Source organism: Poeciliopsis prolifica, unplaced genomic scaffold (assembly GCF_027474105.1).
Source record: "Poeciliopsis prolifica strain line A6 unplaced genomic scaffold, Auburn_PproV2 SCAFFOLD027, whole genome shotgun sequence".
Classification (NCBI taxonomy): Eukaryota; Metazoa; Chordata; class Actinopteri; order Cyprinodontiformes; family Poeciliidae; genus Poeciliopsis; species Poeciliopsis prolifica.
Window position 1 is genome coordinate 3,111,496 of NW_026562402.1, and position 7,264 is coordinate 3,118,759.

At 40.0% G+C, this 7,264-nt stretch overlaps 1 long non-coding RNA gene across 1 annotated transcript; it reads right to left on the reverse strand.

Annotated features, from left to right (window-relative positions):
- Positions 1-3,052: 3,052 nt before the first annotated feature.
- LOC129371799 (uncharacterized) lies at positions 3,053-7,264 on the reverse strand. The gene is made up of 3 exons (XR_008607204.1): positions 7,215-7,264; positions 3,653-3,817; positions 3,053-3,205 (listed from the first exon to the last, which is right to left on the reverse strand). It is a non-coding gene; the product is annotated as an uncharacterized LOC129371799 (long non-coding RNA).

The following is a 7,264-nucleotide window of genomic DNA, read 5'->3' on the forward strand; positions in this document are numbered from 1 at the left end:
TTTTTTACACTTAACTTTAAAATCTATTTTTCTATATTTTAATGATCAAACAAGACCAAGTTTGGTTACTTTTTTTCAAAGACAGTATTTTCATTAAAAAAATGGTGGTGGAAACTTTGGAATCTTGCTGATACTATCCTTTAATAGAACATCAACAATTTAGATGCCAAAACATAATTTATAAATATGTAACTTAATAGATTTCAAATACAGGCCTCCAAAGCAAGCGCTCTTGGTTTGGAGCCTCAGTGACTATGAGGCTGGTCCGCACCATAGTCTCTGAGACTATGACCCAAACATTAGGGCAGGACACAACCGTGTAAGTCATTATTTCTCCCATTGAGCTAGATTTCCCTTTTAGAATTTCATCAGGGCCAATCGGTGAACAATCTCAATAGCTGAGCGTCCAGACGCTATGGATGAAGCACAACGAAGAACAAGAGGCTGGTTTTTACCAGGATTATTAAATTGTAGCACATCCAGAAAAACACACACCCTTCCGCTGTCTCAGAGGCTGAATCACCTGTGGCCGTCACTATGACGGAGAGGTGAAATAAGTCACGTGTAAAAGGCGCGTCACAGGTAACTTGGAGTTTTCCATAAGTTCACCCAATCTCTTATCTTTCAGCATCGGTAACCCAAACAAAAAACACACAGTGGATCCAGCACTTGTGAAACCTCTTCAAACTTCCTGTTTTTAGTTTACACTTCCAATCTCTTTTCCTTTTGAGTCAACTCTTCTTGTGTTCCAATGCAGCACAATCTTATTAACACATGCCACACACATTGTTCCTCTTTGGCTATTGGCACGGAGTCTCCCTCTGTGGAGTAAGTGTTCTGACAAACAGGCTTGTTTGAGCTTGTGTTATCATCAGTCAGAATGTGACAACAGGTCCAAATCTGTTGTGTGAGTGGATAATATTTTAATCAGCCCAGTTTTTATTCTGACTCACACTGCAGGTTTTGAGCTGTGATTTGTGCTTACAGAGCACTTCACGTATTCCGTATAGTGACTAGACTCTAGTGACTAGACTCTAGTCCAATGCTCAGAGCTCGAAGTCGTATGTGGCTTGAAGTGAGATATAAAAGAACACACAGTTGCAGAAAAAAAAGATATTTGGTCTATTCATAACCCTTTCCATGCTCTGTTGAATTGTTCATACCTCAAAGTTTTCTTTGTACTTATATAAACAAAGTATTTCAATGGAATATGGTGTGATAAAACACAAATGTGTCTTTGAGCTTTATCTGTCACTTTGGTTTTGTATTTGGATTATTTTTGGGTTGCAATTGTATTTTGGTTTATGTCACTGACAATTTTTACAAATGTCAAAACATTTGCACCTTCTGTTGGGGATGGATTCTAAAGGCTTCAAAGCTCAGCAGGCCTGGTGGAATATTGAATATTAAAATCATATTGCTCTAATGACATCTACAGCATCGGAAATTACATTTTATTTTCATTCCGTGCAAATTACTCTTGCATGATGTAAATCAAAGACTCTGAACAAAAAATGCCACACAAGGACACCTCCTGAGACCTTTAATAAAACATCGATTGCATGCCGTTTCTACTGAATATTTCATAAACAGCCTCACTTTTCCCTTTGAATTGGCACAAATATATGAAGTTGCAGAGGACAAAACATATGGAACTTTTTCGTAATGTTTTAATTGCGTGAGATGTTCGTCTATGTTCCTTAAGACCCGTATAGATATTCTGCCTCACTGTGTCCTGCAGGATGGCAAGAAACTGCTCACCGACCACCACTGGTTTTAGCTGAGAAAGTTGTCAATAAAACACGCTAAAACTTAAATGTGATTTATAAAAGAAAAACAGACCCAACAGTTTGCTACAAATCGTCAACAACTAGAAAACAAGAACTGAAAAAAGTTTTGATCAAAAAAAATAGTGAGGGAGAGGGAAGTAGGTCAGTTACGCTAGCTTGACTTTGACAATCTAACATGGACTTGATACACGTGACGCATTCGCTGTAAAATTTGGTGTTTCAATTCACTTAAACCATAAAGAAGATCGACATATAAACTGTAATGGACTGAATGTTCTGTTGTTTTTGTGGGATATGTTTGCATTGTTTTTTGGTGTTAGATTCTGAAACACTAATGGAGCTGTTGTCAGTCGGTTGCCATGGCAACGAGTCTACCGTCCAGAGAGAGAGAGAGAAAAACAAATGAAGTTTTGAGTTGTTCTGTAAATTTTTTTCTGGACTATTTCCCCTTTGCTGCAGCACATTGCACTGAATTAATAATACATCTGCAGGTTTCATTTTCTTAATGGGATTGTTAAACTGTGGCAGGGCGGCTAAGGATGGGAAGTTTTTGCCCTCCAGCGTTGTGCGCATGTGCTAAGATTTCCAGACGCAAACAGTGACATTTAACGCATCCATAAGTCGTCAAAGAGGGACTCCCAGACTGGCATGACTTCACGGGACAGGAAGCTGCTTGGCATCACTTCCCCTCTGCTAACTCTGGTCCTGAAGGAAACCAGGACCAGAGGGGGGCGGGGCGTCTGGTTGCTGATCAAACCCAAGCGGTGGAGTTTGACAGGCAGGTGAACCCATAGATGTCGGAGGCGTTTATAAAAGAATATATTTAATGACGCTTTCCAATGTTCCTTTCTTTCTTTTTTTTTTCCTCATTGATGACGGCGAGACAAAATGGGAGCTGTCACGCAACCGTGTAGTCAAATCCCAGCAGATAAAAAAGGCAGAGAGGAAGCGCGTGGGGGAGGATGACAGAAAGTTTGAAGGCGCTGTGAACATCCAGCGATAACCCGGCAGCACAAAGTGTCAGCATACCCAAGGTCTTGTTTTGTCTCAGAGAGAATCAGAGACGAGGCGGTGGGAAGACAGTGAAGTGTGTGATGAAGACAGAGAAGTGTGTGATGAAGACAGAGAAGTGTGTGATGAAGACAGAGAAGTGTGTGATGCCTGGTGTGTCTGCGGCGGAGGGGTGGAAAAAAAAACCCGACTCAGCCTCTAAAAACCTCTTTCATGACTGTTTGGGGCCGAGCGTCTGACTCCTCCTTATCTCGCCCAACAGACCGGCGATCGCTTTCTCCGCGCCGGCTGGCGCGGAACGTCTGAAACTTTGGCCCGCTTTCCGCGTCCCAGTTCTCCCGTCTGGAATGATGCCAGCGAGACTCAGTAGCGCTGGACTCCACTGTTATTTTTGACACGTCATGCTATTCAAATGTCGTTAAACATATCAGGAGGGGAGAGAGAGGGAAACACAATTTTATAGAGGTAAAATATCTGGCTCATGGGGGGGATGATTCACATCCTTAAACTTTTTAAAATGTTTTTTGACATTACCACAAGTGTATTTGCAAATTAGCTTATCTTCAACCTTCCGAAAATAACCCTAACCACAAGTTTGGATCAAAGCATTGTGATTGTTAAAATGGCCCAGTCAAAGTCCAGAACCCAGATCCAATTAATCTGGGCTCTGAATAATTGGATCTCTGATTATATCCTCTCATCTGGTCTGACTTAGCTTAACATATTCTTCAAGAAGAAAGGGCAAAAATCTGACCTTTCTCAGCTCACATTTTTAAAGTGACAGTAAATGAAAAAATTACTTTTTGAGCTGTACATCATGTTGTAATGTTATTGCCTCATCAGAAACTCACCTAGAGTGTTGCTTTGATTCTTTGGGTCCATATTCAATTACACATCTTGCACAGGAAGCGGAGCTACTTGTCATTTCTTCCAGCAAAAATGTTGTTAAAGGATCAATAGAGAAGCCATGTTGTGACGACTTCCTGAAGGCGGAGTGTCAGAAGGAGCAGGAGTTTCTTAAAGAGAAGGGGCCCAATTTCAAGGTGTTAAATTATAAAGTCAAATTTCTTTTAAGTCGTATTTTGATCCTTATTTTTTATAATGATGAAGTTAACATAGTTACTTTATTATGCTAAAAAATATCACAAAGTGGCTGGAAAACACATAGTACTGCCCCTTTAAAGAACTAAAACTACAACATTTTTCCAAAATGTTCCATTCTGATTAAAAAAGGGCAAAATCTGTGACTGGATGATGATCTTGCAGCCTCTGCAAGGTAGAAATTGATTTAGTTATGTAGCAGACCTGTTCATCTGAGAGGAGAGTGATTTGTAAGGGTTTAGCACCAGTCAAGCATCTGCATAATCCTGTTAATCACTCCTGGCTTGTTTCTCTCTCTCTGTCTCTCTCTCTCAATCTCTCTCTTTTTTTCTTTCTTTCTCTTTCCTTTTTTCATCTCACTCTGGTTTTCTAAGGCTCAGCCTTGTCTGCATCTTACGTAAGCTCTCACGCAAAAAGAACGAAAAGGGAATCGTGGATCGGGAAGAACACAGAACCCGTCCCAGCCTCGTTTTCTTTATCAAAAACCTACTTAGGAAATTCACATTTCATCCTGACTTCTCATTCCAGCTGTTAGTTAGTGCACTCAGCTTCATATATTTAGCAAAATCTTTAAAAAAAAAAAAAAAAAAAAACATGTCTCACAAAATCAAAGATTGTGATCATCTCTGATGTGCCCAGAGGGTCCCGGTCGTCTCAAGTAGTAAAAAATAAATAAATAAAAGGCAACCAGACTGGATTCACCTCCCCCCCTCCACAATTGTTCACCAACACACACTCAGCAGACCCTGAAGGCTGCCAAATGTCAACTCCGATCTGGGCCAGGCTCCTTGCAGGCACGGCATGGACGGCCACACAGCCAGATGAGCTCCTGCATCCAGAGGAGCGTGTGGTTACTACGGTAACCCTTGCCTCTCCATCGTTGAAACACTGGAAAGATGTAGTGTTGGGTGGTGAGGGAGGGCCAGGGGGTGGTGGAGGAGGGGGTTAAGGAAGGTTGTATTGTCTGGAAGGCAGTTAGTGGTTTGTCATGCAGTATTACGCCAAGCAGAGAGAGATGTGTGTATGTGGAGCAAATGTCAGGCATTTAAAGTGTGCGTGTGTGTGTGTGTGTGTGTGTGTGTGTGTGTGTTTGGTGGGGGTGGGGGGCGGGATAATAAAACACAAACAAAGAGCCCTGTTGGTTCAATATTCATTTATAGTGGTTTTTATTATCTGTTTTTACAACGTCTGATTTAGATTTAGTGGCCATTAACAGCAGCACACAGAGCCAGGGGGCTTGGTGTGCTAATGATTTCTCAGACCTCTTCTCTCTACCTGTAGGCTCCACTGTGAGGCAGACGTAAACATATTTACTGCCAGTAACTGCAAATGTAAGATGTAGTCATAGACTTTACAGGTAAATGAGAATAATTTATGTTGCTGCTAGCATCGACAAACTTTTTATCATTTTGTTATGTTGGACATACTTTTGTTAGCATAATCATAATGTGACATAATGATGGATGAAATGCACTGCATAGCTGGTTTTAAATAGTTTTTTTTGTTTTGTTTTTTGACAAATTCAAATCTGACAATTGTGGAATACGCATCATTTTAGCAGACTGAGCTTTTGTGATAAATTAGCTTAATGTGATTGGATAAAATATAGTTATTATAGTTTGGATTGTTTTGGTCAAATTACCTAAAAATTCAGCAGTTTTCTTAAGTGCTGCTTACAATTTTAGCTACACCTGTAGCTAAAAATGTTTTCACTACTTTTTAAATTTTAATTTTAGTTTTTTACCAGCAGTCTGTTAAAAAGATAGTATTTGTAACAATTCACTTATCTGAGTACATAAATGATACCAAATATAACACAGTTTCACAAAGGAAATCCAATTTTAGCTCCAAAATGGGAATTCCCAGGATCTTCTAGGAAATTACATCAACTGAATAATGATGCCTTTCTAAGGCACTGAGTTTAATTTATGCTGGATTTTATTTCTTATGTTTTACTGCAAGCACATTCAAATTTATGAGTTGGAGGACATATTTAATTATTAAATTGTAATTATTTCTTTAACCCTCCACTTGGTTGAATTCACTCCTCCAAATTCCGTTGAAGACTTAGACCCTAAACACACCCAATCTGCTTTGGTATCTGATCTGACAGATTGGAGCACAATGATGTTTGCAGCAGTTAGAAAACGTTAGCAGGTACAGATGATAGATTCTGTTACAAAGACTGAAAGTGGCTATCAAGTGGACATTAGTGTGGACTGGGAGGTTTGAACTAGGCCTTAACCCCATTCTGCTCAGTCACCATCAGGTAAATTGACCCCCAAAAAAAGAACACAAAGTCTATAGAAAGTCTCTGAAAAATTGTCACCTGATGTTAAAGATCGCTTCAAAGGTAAGTATGAAGATCTGCATTGAATTTAGAATCAAAGTGCACAAAGTAGCAGACTGGGTGGTATTTCCTACCAAATAAACTTGATTGATTTATCCTTTTAAACTTACATCTCTATCTGCTGCCAATCAATTGACCGTAACTCTTTGGAGAGTTTCATTAATATCTGTTCAATGAGTTAAAATGAGGGAGTGGTGAGTGTTTGACCTTTAGTAACTCTGGGCTAAGGAGAAAACATATGACATCTTACAGAAAGACCCAGAAAGAAAAGACTGGAACCAGCCATCAATCTGGCGCTGGCACTAGGAAATAAGGAGAATCCTTTCATTTTGCTTTACAAAACATGTTGGCTGTAGAAGCTAATGCCATAGCATGCCATTATATATTTTATGATCTCCAACACTATCCTGAAGAGTTCTTGCAATTTAATTCACACTTGATCCATGGACTCTCTTTGCATGTGGGTCAGTAGCTTAAACCCAGTCTCTGCAGACCCGCTTTGGCTGACCGTATCAGATGATTGTCTGCTGCCATGAGAGAGAAACAGAGCTGGCTCTTTCTTTTTGAAGAGACAAAAAACTGAGACTATTTGGAATAAATGAGCACGTGCTGAGAAGCATCTGTTAACATGGACGCTAAAACTAACAGCATAATGGCTGTGGAGATAATAACCTCCTTTCCTGGCACCTCCTTCCTGTTGATAGAAGATGTTCTTTTTTTCTGTAAACATCAGAGGCTGAATTAAATGTAGAGAAAGCTACAGATAAGATGGTCTGTACATCTGCCCTGCCCACAGAACCCAAGGGAAGCTTTAGAGATTGAGAAGGAAGATTCCTTTTACCTACAGAAGCTGTTAGTTCTTTGAAAGAGGCAGAGAGTAATTAGGCACCGTCTGGGCTGGGTAATATCTGGCTTTACCTTTTAAGTGGATCTATATTCAATTACACATCTTGCACACAAACCTGGCGAGTTGCATCAGTGTCTTCCTGGAGAGACTTTTTTTAAAAAACAC